The sequence below is a fragment of the Cryptomeria japonica genome, chromosome 3 (genome assembly GCF_030272615.1).
Source record: "Cryptomeria japonica chromosome 3, Sugi_1.0, whole genome shotgun sequence".
NCBI classification, from domain to species: Eukaryota; Viridiplantae; Streptophyta; class Pinopsida; order Cupressales; family Cupressaceae; genus Cryptomeria; species Cryptomeria japonica.
Window position 1 is genome coordinate 160,928,427 of NC_081407.1, and position 18,127 is coordinate 160,946,553.

Genomic DNA, 18,127 nt, shown 5'->3' on the forward strand with positions numbered 1-18,127 from the left:
CAAATTCTTGTCAACGTCCTGACACAACTCTCTGACTTTCTTTCAACTTTAGATGCATACTTAGCAATATATTTGAGGACATGGAGTCATGATATTACAGGCTAACAATCTATATTAGCTCTCCATATTGAGAGCATTTATGTGTTATGGATGTTCAACCTATCATCATTTCTTGATGGTTCGTAAGATTTTTGTCCCGCTTCATCGGAGAATAAAGTAGATTCCATGCATTCTTTCCATGGGGCTTTGTATTTGCATTGCACATGTCTCCCTTTCTTACGTAGGCAGGTTCTTTCTATACATTTTGTGTGCCTTTGTACATGATTAACCAATTCCTCATAATCTATGTATGGGTTTTTTGAAAAAATCTCAGATGTATTTAGCAGGCATGGGTCATCCATTGCACTTCTATGTATGACATTGTCTCTCGTTGATTTTGAACGAGGGTTCCAAGCAGTCACATAGCTATCAAAGAATTTTCTTGTTGTATCGACTTCTATAGGTTTTTCCTAGTCTTGTTCATCCATGTTTAGTGTGTTTTGTGGCCATGGGAATCAATGTATATGTGCAAAACCTCGGTGTTGCCACTCATATCGGTACCAGCAATCTTTTGCATGTATGAGGTTTTCAATGACCTCTTCACGAAAAATTGTGAATCGTTGATGTAGATATAGGGATGTTGTGTGTGGATTTGTAGTCACATTATCTATGTGTTATTTGTTTGAGAGTATTGAAGGTGTATTGTTTTTGTTGAAAAGCTTGTGTAAATCAGGCCATTTTGTATCTGTTGCACTTAATGTGAAGAACAATGTAGGGGAACCTATTTGGTTGATCATAGTTGTTAGATCTCTTCAAGACTTATTCCAATATGATTGTGTTCCTCATAAAGTAGATCCAAAGTGCAATAGTTCGTCTGCTAACTGATTGTTTGGTAAAATTTTTAAGTGTGTATGAAGGCCTTTAATTGTGGTTGGTACGTTGTCGTCTACTTTCTTTTTAATGAATACTACGGCAAGAGATTGGTTGTGGTGGTGCATCATAAGGTTTAGGAGGAAGTATCTGAAGCGTGGATGTTGTCCAAATCTATTATTGTGGAGCCGCATAAGGTGCAAGGCATATTCGTGAAGTTGGACTTCCCTAGCGCGTGGTTGCATGGGGAATACATTTCCATTTGGGAAAAGTGTGGGGAAAGCTATATCAAATAGACCCTCAGTAGTGTACTCATTTATGGGGGTTGGAGTAATGTGTGGCCATTCAATAACTGTATCATCTTCATTTTCTATGTGTAAAGAGCCTTTAATGATTTGTAGATCACGACGTTTATTTGGTAGTTTAACCATAAATGATGTTGAATTTTCTATTTCGTTGTCCAAGTCATCTTGAGTATTTTCAAGTTGAATGTTTGTTGATGTTACTTCTTCATTTTCAACTTGAATTGTGTGTAGGAATTATGAAATGTCTGTGGTAGAGTCAAGTAGTAGTGATAATGTGTCGAAATTGATTTGAACATCCTTGTAGTAGGGGTCATATTTTATTTTATATGCTAGTGCATTTTGAACGTGACTTCTTTTGACGAAGCAATCATAATGCTTTCCATGTGTATTTATTCTTTGAATTACTAAAACATCCAAGTCTTCAATTCTATGTGGTAAACATTTTGTTATTGTTATGATGTCTTGGGGAAAGTTGATTTTGTGTCCACTATATTTGTATTGTCCGCCATGAGCATGTGTAACTTGCAATATTGGGTTCACACGTGCAATGAGCATCTCTTTTACTTGAGTGAGGATTTTCAAAATGGTCGGTTGTTCACATGGGTCCATCTTGTTTTTTGTGGAGAATCGAGGTATTCCTTTCTCAGAAATGCATCTTCTACAAGTAGATTTATTGTTTGACAAACAAACATGCATGTCGGGGTATCGTTCCTTACATATACTACATGTCTCTAAATTTGATAGTGCATCTAACCTGTTTCTAAATTTTTTAGATATCTCCATAAATCTTGTGGACCAGTTCTTATCCATTTTGTTAATTGCAATTGGGCTTTGAGGTATTTGTTTAGGTAGATGTTTTTGAGTTGGGTTGTAGGTTTGTTGGTTTTGGGAACTTGTAGTGGCTATGTATGTGAAAAGTGGACCTGTATCTGTATCTGGAATACACAACACTTCAATTAAGTCATTACATGCATGGTTAGACAGATATAATCAATGAATAATAAAACCATAACAAATCGACCCATTGCCTTCTAAAAGATGCGAGTATAAGATTGCTCTCAGATTTGTATAAGAAATCCAGTGACTAGACAACACCAAGATGAAGGATTTTAATCTATATGAGCATGATATTAATGCTAGATGGATGCAAGATTAATCTAACAAGATTTAAGCAATAAATGAGATAAATATGTATGCAATATTCTCAATGAACCTAGAGCAAAAACAGTATAATAACAATATATTCTCCAGGATCTTTGAATGAGAGATGAAGGCTTGAATTTATAGAAAATTCATAAAGAAACCAAAGGCTGAGATCAAATGATGATGAGCGGTCAAGATTTTCCAAGAGGAAGCACAATCCAGGTGAATTGATGTGATTGGATGATTTTCTTAGTTTTAAAGGAAATTGAACTAAAATTAAGATAAAATCAAGAAAAACTGATTTATTCTCTATTTCATTCAATTTTAATATTTAATTGTTTTAATTGCTTTCTTTGAGATTATTTATCAATTTTTAATTTGTTTTTCAAGATTATCTCCAATTGATTTCTTTTCTCAATTTTTAATTCTTTTTTGGTCAATTAATTCCTTTTTTTGAAGATTTGTGCTCATAATTTCCAATTCCTCTTTCCTGATTTGTTTCCTTTTTGAAGATTTATGGCAAATTGATTTATTTAATTAAATATGCAAAAGATATTTAATTAAAATAAATAAGACAATTGTTTTAAATAATTTACTTGGAATGATCAATTAATTAAATAAATATTTAATTAATATTGGTTTATTAATTTGCCATGTGACATTTGATGATTAAAGAATTAATTGTTTGCTCAAGATTTATTTAATTGCCTTTGGTTAGGACCTTGGTGATGTTGTCGAGATTAGGGGCTCATGGTTTAGATGGCCATTTTTAGGGTATTACATTTGCCCCTCTTTGAATTAATGTGTGAGCAGCGCGTTGGTTCAAAGAATGTGTGATGTCTAGGAGATGCTAGTTCTGAACTTGATTGATCACGAACTAGATGAAAAGCAAGGTGTTTAGCTTGATTCGAAGCGATGAAGCTGAATGAAGTCTGATTAAAGCGATATCATTCCCAAACTTGATTGAACTTAGGAACGATAGAAAACAAAAGATGTCAAACTTGAACTTTTTTTTATCAAGAAGCGGATCTTACTGATCTAGAACTTGATTGATCTAGACATAGCGAATGATGATAAAAATCAATCTTGAACTTGATTGATCAAGATACGATGAGCGAAGATAAACTATCCAGCTTGATCCAAAGCGATGAATACTAAATATCTGCTTAGATTGAGTGTGATCAAAGATACTCTTTAAACCCTTGATTGAGTTTAAATGAATAATCAACTTGATGAAAAGCAATGAAACTGATTAACGTTAAGAGATTGATTCAGATAAAAGATAAATATCAACTTGATTTGAAGCGATGAAACCGATATGCCCCTAGAGATTGATTTGATTCAAATGATTGAGAGATATCAACTTGTTATAAAGCGATGAAGTTGAGATGCCCCTAGCGATGAGGTCTTATTGATTGATTTTCTTTAGTTGAAAAAGATGTTTTGCTCGACTTTCGATGAAGATTTGAAAATTTTCTCAACATTTGAAGATGTGAGGTCATAAGGTCACGAGTATGCCCCCTCGGGAGCGAAATCGAAAGATAGTGAGGGTACATGATGATAGGAAATCTTGAGCGATGATAAGTTGTTTTGAGCACAAATTGGTTCAGAGGAATAAAATTGAGACTCAGCGTTGATTGACAAGAGATTGAGCGCAAATTGGAGAAAGAGAATGAGCCTTTGATGAAAATCGCTAAGTGGTCCGTACTTTGTGAAATTGAATAGAAAAATGATCTCAAATTTTGATTTCGATCCCGAAAATGGAGTCAGAATGGGCAAATTAGCTAAGGGTACAATTTTCATGACCATCGGAGCAAGCCATCGGAGCAAGTTGAAAAATTAGGTTTTTGGCTATATATGGGACAAAAGTGTCATTTCAATTCATTTTGACCCTCCAAAGTTTGAAAATTTAAAAAGCCTTTTGTGAGAAATATGGTGGTCCCCACTCGTCAGCATCGATTTGAGCACCAGAGACGTCATAACCGACCGTGAAACTATGAGCCAATGGTAAATGATCTATCTTAAGCCTCTTTATGTTTCTAATTTTGAATTTTTTTGTTCATTTTTCAAGTTTTTCGCATGTTTGGGGTCAGGTCTTACCTTTTATCGTGCGAGACAAGATCCTGTCTCGTACGAGTAACTGGTAAATTTTCTTTTGTTGTTTGGGACAATTATATTTGTCGTTCGGACCCTACCCTTGTGTCGTACGAAATGTCAGTAAAAAGACCATTTTGTCGTGCAGGGTCTTATAATTTGTCATTTGGGAATGTTTTATCGTACAAAAACCATTCCTGACTCATACAAGATGTTGCCCTTCTACGTTTTGTCGTTTGGGAAACTATGAGCATTTTTGAAGGTCTAAACTTGAAATTTTGATTTTGCACTTGACCTAGTTGGATGTGTGCGATGTTTTACTTCGTTTGTAGGCTTATTTGGAATGTATTCTGATACTCCATTGTTGGGTTTTTTTGCAGGTTCGGTTACCTCCTGTGCTTTTCAGATGCGTATATCCTCCCACCATGGAATTAGTATGACATTTATCTAAGGTTGAGCAAGCTCAAGTTGATTTATGTGGTTTGACTCATCTTCTTGGTTTACCAGATATCTGTGTGAATCACGGTATGCTCACAGCATTGGTTGAGTGTTTCCATTCAGAGCATAACTCGTTTCATTTGCCAGTGGAGGAGTTGACTATCACTCCCGAGGATGTATATAGGATCCTCCGTATCCCTTTTATTAGGGATAAGGTGGATTACGATTCAGGACACCTTCCCGAATTACAGGTAGTAAGGCATGTCTTTAAGGACCCTGACATTTTGACCCGTTCCATTAGTTGGTACATTATGATGAGCAGAAACAGCGAGGAGTTTCCTCTGGCGTGTGTTCTAGTAGGATTTATTAGCTATTTTTTGATGCCAGATAGAGGACAGGAGGGTTTCCAGTGTGGTTGGGGCAGGATGCTAATGAGATTGGTGGAGACCCCTCAAAGGCTTGGTTGGGGTTCTTGCTTACTGGCTCACATGTATCGAGAGATGCATGAGATTGTGTACAGAGATGGCAGAAGTATGGCTACAGGTGTATATATTTTACAGGTTTGGGCTTGGGAGAACCTTCCTGTTTGTCGACCGATAGTAGATGATAATAGAGAGCCCGGGCAGCCGATTATATATAGGTATGTCGGTTATATTACATAGCCCCATCTGGGCAAGATAGATTTTTGGAGATGATAGCTTGATGACCTGATAGTCATAGTATGGAGACCATACAGGGGCTTAGAGCCATGGGATGGATGGCAGTTGGTTCGCAGGGACCTTTTTGTTTATCGCCTACTCATCGGGAGATCACAGACCTGTTAGTTAAGATGAGAGGGGGGGTGAATCATAAAAACTCACAATACAATATATTCACCAGATTCAACCTTGGTAGCCTTTACTGATATGCAAGTATGACTGTAAATCATTCAATACTCATAAACAAATACGCTTAAAACATCATAACACATTTAACACCAGATTTAACGTGGAAACCCAAATAGGGAAAAACCACTGTGGGATTTCAGACCCACTAAGAAATATACCCTTCTAGAGTATGCTCAGTTAAAAGCCAATCCAGTTACAGATTACAAAAACACATTGCTAGATGTGACCCGGTTAAGGGATTTCCCTCAGATTTGTTAGAGTCTTGCACTTTGTTAGAAGTGACCTTGTCAAAGGATTTCAAACACTCATTTAGAATGTTACCTTGCTAGAGGGTTTACAAATAAGACTGTTAAGTCCACTCGGTTAAGAGATTTCCTATCACTTACAAAATAAATAACAATAATAAAATATATCTGCAACTTCACATCTGAAATGCTAAAGTAGATTCTATGTGCTCAAAACAATCTTGTCATAAGACTTATCTTGCTTCTTGTTGGGCTTCTCAATCTGTTCTTCAATCTTCTGTGCTCGGTGATCACTACTGTAGTGTCATTGTTCTTCTATCTTGCCTGCATTCATTGTTCATCAACAGTTTCTTATTTATGAACAATACCTAACCACTTAATCTCCTTGATCATATTTCCCATGATCAATCTTAGCCATCAGATCTTAAAACATGACTAGGTTCATTGTATCCTTCGATCTGAAAACATTTTACCTCGCCTTGGAACTTGTGTTAGGTTATGACCGTTCAATCTGCGCTGTAGATATATCTCTTGTATTTTTGATGTTGTAGATCCTCAACAAACTTCTTGCTCGACATACCAATCATCTGATCAACTCCAGCACATTGGTAGTCTACATTTAATAATGTATTTATCCATCCAATGCATTATGTTATTACTTGGTTGTTGCTCGGTAGATATTCTGCCTTCTTTAACCGATAGTGATAACCTTAGGGTTTACCAACTAGCATCTTGCTCGATAACATAGAACAGTATCAAGCCTTAACTAATTCTATAGCTTGAAATCTTTTCTCCTTCTTGTTCAGTATTTGAATACTCATATATAGGATATCAACACAATCAAAACAACATAATCTCATCACTATCTAACTTGATAATAGTTGCCATTAAATAACTTATTATTCCCCTTTTATTTTCACATTCATTATGTGTCTCTTACTGACATCTTTATACTTATCAAAACATACTCATTAAGATATGGCAACATCATACTGAATCAGAAAATCAATTGCTTGACATCAATGATAAAATAATATTATTAAGATAGTAATCATCCTTTCTCAATTATATCAACAATCTTACTAAGATGCTAACAATCTCCCTTTGTGAAAATGCTAACAATCTCCCTTTGTGAAAATGCTAACAAGACCATTGTTGAGTGATTCATCGTTTCACGGATGATGAGACAGTATGGTCAGCCTCAGGGGATATCCCAAGAGTATACAACTTATGCACATTATGCGGATGAGGAGAGACAAGGATGGTCTCCATGGTTATCCTATGCCTTGGCTATGCAGGAGCTAACTGGTCTCCAGTGACTAAGATGGGACTATTTGGACGATGTGGCAAATGCGGGGGTATTGCCCCAGTTCAAGGATTGGTTTCAGTAGCATCCATTCCCTCGATTCATAGATCCAACAGAGCAGGTGACTCATATTGAGGATGTTGAGGATGATGCCCCCGCATCGGCACAGGGACAGGGAAAGGGCCAGAGGTAGGGATAGGGACAGAGAGCCGAGGCTCCGAGGTAGATAGGCAGTGATCCAGGTGCTAGCAGCAACAAGGTTCCAGCTGAGGGTGGACATCAGAGGGGTGAGGGTGGATCCCTAAGGCATGTAGGAGTGAGATTGGGGCAGAGTTGAGGAGGAGCGAGTAGCTCCGAGATAGGTCCATCAGTGATGGGAGGAGCAGGGTGGTACTGGAGGTGGAGATGGGGGGGAGAGCCTGCGAGATAGCAAGGGACGGACGCAGGGCGGTCGATGAGAGAATGTCTTGCAGAGCTGCAGTCACAGTTGATAGTGGCTCAGACTCAGCTGGCGGAGTGGGATTGGTAACTTGCAGAGGTGAGGGTTGAGCGAGATCGTCAACTTATAGAGCTAAGAGCAGAGCGTGATCGGCAACTAGCTGAGCTAAGAGCAGAGCACGATTGGCAGGTTGTGGCGATGAGAGTAGAGCGAGAGACCCTCCAACAGGGGGTTTTGCATCAGAATAGTAGGGCAGTCTACTATGTTGCAGCATGCAGCATGACAGTTCCATTAGCGTAGCAGTTGATCCCCTATTCACAGTATATGGCACATTTAGAGGACCTCGGGCACCTCGTCAGGATCCTAGTCATTAGGCTCCTCCTCCTCCACCTGGCGATGAGGGAGAGGGCACCAGCTAGATATTTCTTTTTGTAGCAGTGATATGTTTTTGTAGACACGCCCATTTTTTATAGCCTATATGATTCTTGATCCGATGGGAGGTTGTACATGTCATTGGACATTATTTTTTACTCCTAGACTTGATACGATATATATATATATATATATATATATATATATATATATATATATATACGAGATTTGATTTGACATCATCGTACTTGTGTTGATTGATTTATGAGATGTCTTCTATATGTTTTATTCTGCATGTATGCATTTCTTTCTAGCATGAATGTATGCAATGCAAATGATCATGAATGTCTATTTTTCTTTATATGCAAATAGATGAATGTGAATGAGTAATGAGTAATGCAAATTTTCTTTTTTTCTTCATGCAATAATATGAATGCAAATGAATGTATGAAATGTATGAATTTATATAACATGCTTATGTATGCAGCTAACATCTCAAAACACAAGTACTCAATCGAAGAAATGATGAAAGGAGACCACTTGCTAAGAAATGATGAAGCTTCCAGCTCTTATTCAGATAATAAGGAGACCATTGTTACCATATCGAAATCACTCTAAATTCACGAGATGCAGAATGAAATGCAAGTTGATATGTAAAATGCAACCTAATCCTAATCACTGGATTTTGAAAAGCTTAATTTTCATCATGGAGCATTTTACAATTATAGCAGGCAGAATAGAGTTCATTTCTTTGCATATGCAATATTAATTATCTTGTACGCAATGACCCTTTTTCGTTCATATCCTTGGACAAATTTTGCAAGGACCTGGAATGCATGATAAAGAAATTCCCTCAAAATAGACAAAGAAATGATATGGACCTCCCTGTAGCATTCAAATAAGTGGAGTCGAGGTATGTGAAGGCTCTTATCACAGACACCCAACTAATTTAGATATTTCCAGATCATTGGGATCATTCCTTCAAGCAGAAAACAAAGAAGATATTATACCCCCAATCCTTGCTCCTCTTAGTCAAGATAGACATCCTCGAGTTACTCAGAGGGATAATAATAGAAAACCAATATAAAAGACAACACGCAAGAATATTTTCATGCATAGCTCAAACTGTTTAGTGATTGTTTTTCATTTTGTTGTTTTGCTTGTTTACTCAGTGATAAAACTCTTCAGTAGTCAGGAGACAGGTGACTGACTCGAAGTGGATGACCAGGTTTCACTGACGTAAAGTTGACTTGGTTGATACTGCTTAGGACATGTAATGTGCTCGATTGATTAACCTAAGACTAGGAAAATGATCAGTTCAAGCCATGAGGGTTCCAATGAACCAGGATGTCACAAAAGTGACTGAAATATGTACAACCGAAAGCGAGAATGCCAATGTTGCGTTGATAGATGGAGTGCTTGAGTACAAGAGGCACCTGTTTGCCAGGTTTTCACCTCCTTGGCAGAGATGCGTATTTTTTTTTTTACCAAGGTGCCTGTTTACCAGGTTTTCACCAAGGCATTTTCTCTCTTTTTTCCTTTTTTTTCTTCTTTTTTTCCTTTTCTTTTTTTCTTTTTTTGAATTTCTTCAGGACTTTTTCTGATTTTTATGATTTCTTCAGGACTTTTTCTAATTTTTAGGATTTTTTCAGGACTTTTTCTAATTTTTAAGATTTTTTTCAGAACTTTTTTACTATATAGGCTACTGGAGCAGAGAATATTTAAGTGAATAATTTCTTCAGATGGATGGTGTTGATCGGTTCGCGGAGCTGTTCTCCTTCTGATGTTGAGATTTGATAGGCACCCAAGCCAAAAGTTGTAGTAACGATGTAGGGACCCAGCCAATTGGGTTCAAACTTCCCTTTGTTGTCTCGAAACTGTTGATTTTTAGGATTTTCTCTTAGAACTAGGTCACCAACCTAAAATTCTTGGTGTTGAACCTTCTTGTTATATCCTCTAGACATTCTCTTTTGGTACACTCTAAGATGATCAAACACCACTTGTCGATGCTCATCCAACAATTCGAGCTCTTGTAATCTAGATATTCTATATTCTTCATCAGTAACAAGACCTTGCAAAAAAACTCTTAGAGATGGTATTTCCACCTCAATAGGTAATACTGCTTTGGACCCATACACCATAGAAAAAGGTGTAGCCCTAGTAGGTGTTCTGATACTTGTACTATAAGCCCATAATGCAGGATTGAGCTGTAGATGCCAATCCTTCCCAGATTTGTTCATTGTTTTGTGCAAGATAGTCAATAGGGTTTTGTTAGATGCCTCTGCTTGTCCATTACCTTGAGGGTAATATATTGATGACCAATGTTGTTTTATTTTGAATTTCTCACATAGTTTGTCTAGATCTTTGTTCTTGAACTGTCCTCCATTGTATGTTATAATGGATGAGGGTATACCATACCTGCAGATGATATAATTAAGAATAAATAGAGCTACTTGTTTGCCGGTTGCTTTGATGAGCGGAACCGCTTCTACCCACTTAGTGAATTACTCAGTGGCAGTGATAATAAATTTGTGTTTGTTAGATGATGCAGGATATATTTGGCCAATTAGATCAAACGCCCATTGTTGAAAGCGCCAGTGTGTCACAAAGGGTATGAGATCCCGTGCAGGAGCATGGATAAGGTGCCCATGCAATTGACACTTTTCACAGGTTTTAGCAAATTTTATAGCCTCTTTCTCCATGTTTGAACAGTAGTAGCCAGCCCTTAGTAGTTTTCATGCTAAAGTTAGACCGTTCGAATGAGATCCACAAACACCTTCATGAATCTCAGATAATGCACGTTGGGACTCCTCAGTTTCTAGACATCTAAGCAAAGTATTATCTAAACCTAGCCTGAATAGGTCGTTAGGAATGATGATGTACCGTGATGCATTTCAGATTAGGCTCCTTTTTCATTTCGGGAAAGATTAGTAGGGACAACTTGGTCACAGAGGTAAGAGTAAATGTGGCCATAGCGAGATGAGTCGTGTCCAATAATAGAACAGACCATCTAGGACTCGGGAGAATCATAGGCAGGATAATGTAACTCTTCCACTAGGAATTCAAAGCAAAAATTAGATTCATGTAGCTGTGGTATAGATGCCAAAGTGGCCATTGCATCCGCTGCTCTATTTTTTGTTTTGGGGATCTATTGAAATGATACGAAGGTAAAGTATTTCTTGAGATCATCCACCATTCTTTTATAAGGCATCAATTTCTCATCTCTTGTCTGATATAGATCATTGATTTGGTTGATAATGAGTTGAGAATCTCCATAGATGTGTAATTGAACAATCTTCCATTCAATGGCTAGCTTGATAACGTTTACCAAAGCTTCATATTTTGCAATGTTGTTTGTGCAAGGGAAGATAATCTTGTGAGCTTTTGGAATTGAATATTTTTTAGGAGTAATAAAAAGTATTCCGGCACCAGAACCATGTTGAGTGAAAGACCCATCAAAGAACATCTTCCATGATTGTTCAGTAAGGTGCATGATTGATTCATCTAAGAATTCTATATGGAGAGGCTGACTATCTTCAAGTGGAGCATCAGCAAGTTGGTCTACAATAACCTATCCTTTGATGTTTTTACATTTCACATATTTGATATCAAATTTTGTAAGAACCATGACCCATTTAGCTAGTCTTCCTGTAAGCGTTGCTTTACTTAGAAGATATTTGAGTGGATCAATATTAGCTACTAGCTTAATAGAGTGTGCCAACATATAGTGCCTTAATTTTTGTGATGCAAAGACCAATGCCAAGCATGGTTTCTCTATTATAGTGTAGTTAATTTCATACGACACCAATGTTCTACTGATGTAATAGATAGCTCGTTCCTTTTTATTGTCATCATGTTGTGCCAGAAGTACCCCCAATGAAGTATCTATAGCTGATATGTATAGGATCAATGGCTTACCTTGAATCGGTGGCATTAATATGGGTGGATTAGAAAGATATTCTTTGATTTGTTATAAATGTTCACAATCTTTATCCTAGTTGTATTGAACTCCTTTCCTTAATACTTTTGTGAAGGGTTGAGTTTTATCTGCTAGCTAAGATATAAAACACCTTATTGATTGAAGATGGCCCTGTAAACTTCTCATTTGACTGATATTCTTGGGCGGAGGCATTTCCATTATAGCTTGGACTTTTTCAGGATTAACCTCAATTCCTTTTTTTCAAATTATGTAACCAAGCAATTTTCCTGATGTTACTCCAAATGCACACTTTTTAGGATTTAACCAGAGCTTGAATCTTTCCATTCTATCCAGTATGAGACCTAGTTCTTAAATATGCGTAGATCTCTTCATGGTTTTTACTAGGGTGTCATCAACATAATCTTCAATGTTTTTATGCATCATATCGTGGAAGATAGGGGTTAGTGCTCTTTGGTAAGTTGCTCCTGCGTTCTTTAGACCAAACAGCATAACATTCCAGCAAAAGGTTCCCCATGCACATGTGAAAGCTGTCTTTTCTTGATCTTTAGGTGCTATCTTGATCTGATTGTAACCAGAGAATCCATCCATTAATGAATACATCACATATCCAGCAATCATATCTACTATCATATCAATGTTGGGCAATGGAAAATCGTCTTTCGGACATGCTTTGTTGAGATCCCTGAAGTTTGTGCAAACTCTAATAGATTTTTCTACCTTTGATACAGGTACTATATTTGATATCCATTCTACGTAGTCTATAGCTCTGATAAATCTAGCTTTTAGAAATTTCTCTAATTCAACTTTGACTAGCAGTGCCACATGAGGATGTATCTTATGGAGTTTTTTCTTAACTAGTTTAACTCCTGATGTAATAGAGAGGTGATGCATGATGAGATCAGGATCTAGCCCTAGCATGTCTGAGTATGTCCATGCAAAGTTGATCTTCTTTTCTACAAAAAGGTTGCTGAAATCTTTTAACTCTTTTGCTGATAGTGATTGGGCTAAATGAATGATATGTGGCGTTTCTTGACTCCCAATATTCACTGGCTGAGTTGGCTCGATCAATATGGAAGATCTCTCTTGGAAATGACTTGGTAGCATATCAAGTATCTCACCTTCAGGCACCTTGGAGAGGTTTTCACCTTTAGGTACATCCTTTATTTTCTCTTTTTTAGATTCTCATACCGCCACAATGTGGTTTTCGCCATCAAGTCTTTTATTTTTATTTTTCTTATTTTTGTGACTAAGATACTTGATATCCATTTCAACCCTGTTTCCACTATGTTCACTGGTGGAAGAGTTCATGGGTTCGACTGCATTGAGATAATAGGCTAATGTATAGTCATTGGAAAAAGTAGGTACATTCAAGGGTTGGTTATAAAGAGTACACTCAATCAGTTCAGGGTGTATTAAGGATAAGGTTGGAACAGGCTCAAGAGAGTTCACGGTACTATCATCATAGCTTCGGACCGACCAGTCGAGTTCCAGAAGACTACCTTGCATATGTGTCTCGAGACCAGGAAGAGTCGCGACATGATTATCAAAATTCATGTTAGTATTTAGTGGACCTAACCCAACCGACCTACTTCTAGCGTCATCACCTACTTCAGACTGGACTACATACCATGGTGTGACAGTAACAGGGTCAGCGGACAACATCTTAATATTCATGAGAGAGTAGTCATAATGTGTAGTTATGAATAGAGCTCATGTCTGAGTTATCAGAGTCATAAGATGAATTTTCTGACTCATCTTCACATGGCTGAGTAAAGGTATATATATAGTGTCAATACCCACATCTTTGATGCTGCAAGTTCCTTCGTTATTTGGTTCATTGATTACCTGTATTTGACACACTTGTGAACATAGCTTTGATGGTTTTGTTAATCCCTGTCATCTGTTCCATTCAGCTTCCTCTGGACTGATGACTGGTTCTATTTCTGTAGCTTCTAATTCTTCTTTTGTAGTTTCGTACCTGATTTATCCTATCTCATTAGAGAGAGAGTTAGTAGGTGAAGAAATTGCTTGTTTCCTTTCTTCCTCCAGCTGTTGTTCATAGTCTTCTCGTCTTTTTAGTCTGATCTCTTCCATTTCCCTTTGCATTCTTAGGCGTATCATCTCTTGAGCATCATCTATGATATCGTTGGATTCTTCAGGGGTTTCTGTAATAGATGCATCTGAGAGATGGTCAGCACCCCATTCATACTCATTTGAATCAGTTTCTGAATCATCTACTTGTTGTCTGCCGGTATATGTGACCGGAATGTTCAGCAGTGCATACAATTCTCTTATTCTGTATACTTCATCTCTCATGTCTATTGGGACTTCTACTTCCTATGGTATTATAGCCGATATAACTAGAACTTGATTACCATCTATTTCCTCTTTTTGGATGGGCAATTCTTTCTATTCATCGTCACACTCTCCCTGAGTTTGTTGAGTATTAATTTCTTGTGTTGTTAAAGGTAGTACCTTTTTTCTTCCACTTACGTTGATGGTGGGACACGTGCTTCTGATTTGATGTCTTTCTTGGATCATGTCCCAGTCCAGATTTAGCATTGGCAAACTTAGTTTGTAACTGAATAGGTTCAACAATACTTTTTTGACGTTTGCCTAGAGGACCAGTACCCGAATATCCCATGCATTGAAGCATCTTATAGCCTAGACCATATTGTGTCGGGGAAATCTCACAATGTCGTATTTCTTTGTTTGCACTGTCTTCTTTGAAAGGTGATTTGAGAACATCATCCTCCTCTATTTCATCTGCAAGAGAAGTAGAAGATTGTATAAAGAGACCATCATAAATAACTTTTGGAGTTGAATTTTGTGGCTTCATAACCTCTGATGATTTTCCCAACTGTCTTGGTGACGGAGGAAGAGACATTAGTGAGAGTATAGGCTCTATTTTGTAGTTATCTATGCTAGTGTTTGTGATTTTTAATTTCTTTTATAAATCTTTCAGCAAAGATTCTGAACTTTCAGCTGTAGAGGCTGCTCTATTATGAGGAACAAAAGCATCGGCACTCTACATTAATGCATTGCAGTTATAACTTGTATCAGCAGGAATACTGACTTCAACTCCATTATAAGGAAATTTCAAGCATTGATGATACGTAGATGGTACTGCTTTCATTTCATGAATCCATGGCCTGCTCAGTAAGATGTTGTATGAAAGATGAAGATCCAGGACTTGAAAAATGACATCTCTTTCCACAGGTCCTACTCTGATTGGTAATAGTACCAGACCCTTAGAGGTTCTTTCTTCTTCATCATAAGGCTTGATTGTTATTTTCTTTGTTGGGTCAATAACATTTTCAGAAAATCTCAGTTGTGTCAGTAGATTGTATGTATAGATATTCAACCCAGTGCCTCCATCTATCAAAACATGTTTAACGCGGTGTTTATGGATCATGGATTTAATGTGTAATGGCTAGTTATGTGGGTGACTCGGTGAGTTATCATCTTCTTCAAAGAAAGTGAGGTAATGAGGTGAGGTCAGGTGACCCACCATAGATTGAAACCGATCTATGTCTAAATATTTAGGGACACTAGTGGTAAGTAGATCCTTGTCCAAGACCTCTCTATGAGCAGAAGAGATCTTAAGCAGTTCAAAAATGGAGATTTGAGCATTGGTTCTCTTCAATTGTTCGAAAATACTATAACCAAGAGAAGATGATGAAGCCAATTATTTTGATTTGTCCATGATTGTGTCTATTTATCTATTTGGTAGATTTGATGTTGTTTGATCGAAAGTTGAGGAACTAGCTCCTGGGAGAGTAATCTTCCTTTGAGCATGAGTCACGGCATTAGCAGTTTGTTGCTTGAATTTTGTGATCATGGACTATGATCACATTACAATATTCAGGTTGAGCAGATTTAATCATGTTGATCACATTATCATTGTTAGTGTAGGTATAATTGACCCTAGCTCCTCCCTTGGATTTTGAGGAATCTCCTTGTTCATAAGTCGGTAAGGGATCTTTAAAAGCCTTATGATCAGCATTTGTCGTGTGATTTCTAACAACGATCTTACCTACGTCAATGAGATCTTGGATTTCATTCGGAGTTTCATGCAGTTTTTTATGTTATGTCCCTTGTTCCGATGGTAGTCACAGTATTCGTTTTCTCTCCACCATTTGGGTCTAATTTCTAGGTCATATGGTCTAGAATTGTTGGAATGTTATCAGATTATTTGCCAATAAGGTTTTGATAGCTGATTCATATGACTCATCTAGAGGAGTAAAATCATGCTTAGGCTTTGAAACCCACGGTTTTTCTTTAAACCATTCTCTTGTTTTTTTGGAGGATTTTCTGTCGTAGTTTTAGCTACTTTGAGTGCTTGTGTGCCACTGGCCAAGTTAAATATTGTGGATTTTGTTTTTGCTTGGACAGTATCTACCACTCCATCACTAACAACATTTCTATTATTATATTTTCTGTATTTCCAGTACTTGCTCTTTTCTTTAGAGCTAGAACCTTGCGATGTTTCTTTCCAAAGTGATATAGCTCCCTTGTTTATAGGCACATCTTCCATTCTGAGAGTATTTTCTACCATTTTGTTGAATGAAGGATGTTCTTGCATCTGGACATTGTACTTTAATTCAGGTATTAGGTTGTTGACAAAGATATCCATTTTCTCAAGATCTGGGATAGTCCGTGAATATCTAGAGAACATCTTTCTCCATCATTGGAGAAAAGTGAGAAAGGGTTCTCCTGTCTTTTGTTTGGTATTGCAAAGCTCTATCATAGTCACGGGATGTCAAATGTTGTATGAGTATTATTGTAAAAATAGTTGGACTAGTTCTTTGAACGTTTTTATTCCTTTGGGTAGACTTGAGAACCATTCCATTGCTTGACCCCCTAAACTCCTTGGGAAAAGGCGCATGAGGTATGTTTGATCGTGCATGAACTCCATACAGGTGGCACAAAACTCTCTGACATGATCTTGAGGATCTGAGGTACCATCATATTTGTCAAACTTTGGGATCTCGACTCATAAAGAAAATGGAGGCATGTAAAGGTTTTTGTCAAATGGGAATGGGCATATTGTGTCCAAAGAATATTGTTTTGGTGTTTTATCTTTGTTTTGTAGTTTTGTGACCGCAATTTGTAATGTTTGCATTTGTTTGCTTATTTTTCCCCATGGTGTCTCTTCCTCTTTAGCGACGAGGGCCTCCACATTATAACCAGTAGGGAGTTTTGTGCCTTGCTTTTCTAATTCTAGGAAATAGTCTTCTTTTTCCCTAGCCATGATGATTTTCATCATTTTTCATAACTCTTTATCATTCTGACATCTATGTACTTCAGCTTCAGGAGGTTTAGGAAGCTCAGATTCAGTCGATGAGGAATCACTATCAGTGGCATGATTGCTAAAGTCATCGTGGGCGTCTCGTTTACTAGATTCTCTTTCTTGTCTTTCCCTAGACATGGTGGGAGATAGGGGCTTACCAAAGATTGGTAGATCGTAAACTCATATCTATGACGAGGACGGTTTATTGTAAAAGGGGTTTTCCACAAATAATGGATTATCTTTTGACGAAAAGGGCGTTTCTTTTTCTTTGTTTCCTTTGTTGCGAGAATTTCTAGTTTGAACAGGCATTTTGTAACCGATAAGATCGAGAGCCAAATGTGTTGCAAAAGTCAAGATCAAATTATAGCTAGTAGTTCATTTTAACATAGTGATTGAGTGAAGTAACTAAGATCTGGTCTGGTTTCAGGAATGATCTATCCTATGTAAGACGTTATCTAAGTTAACTTAGGTTTGATAAGATGTTTGTTTGAACTAGCTTAAAGATTATCGACAAAATCATGCAACGCAACGCCAGAGGTACACTATCAAGGTTGTTTATGCTCTAGAGGATGATAACCAGTTTTAGGCTTGTTGTAGACTATTTTAGGTAGGTTTGACTTTTCTGGATTGACAAAATCAAAGACTCATGCGACAGAATTTCTGAGACCATATGACAATATAATAGCTTCAAGACGACAACAGTTCTATTTTGTACGAGTTTCTACCTAGTACCTTAAGACAAATGGGCATGTCCCG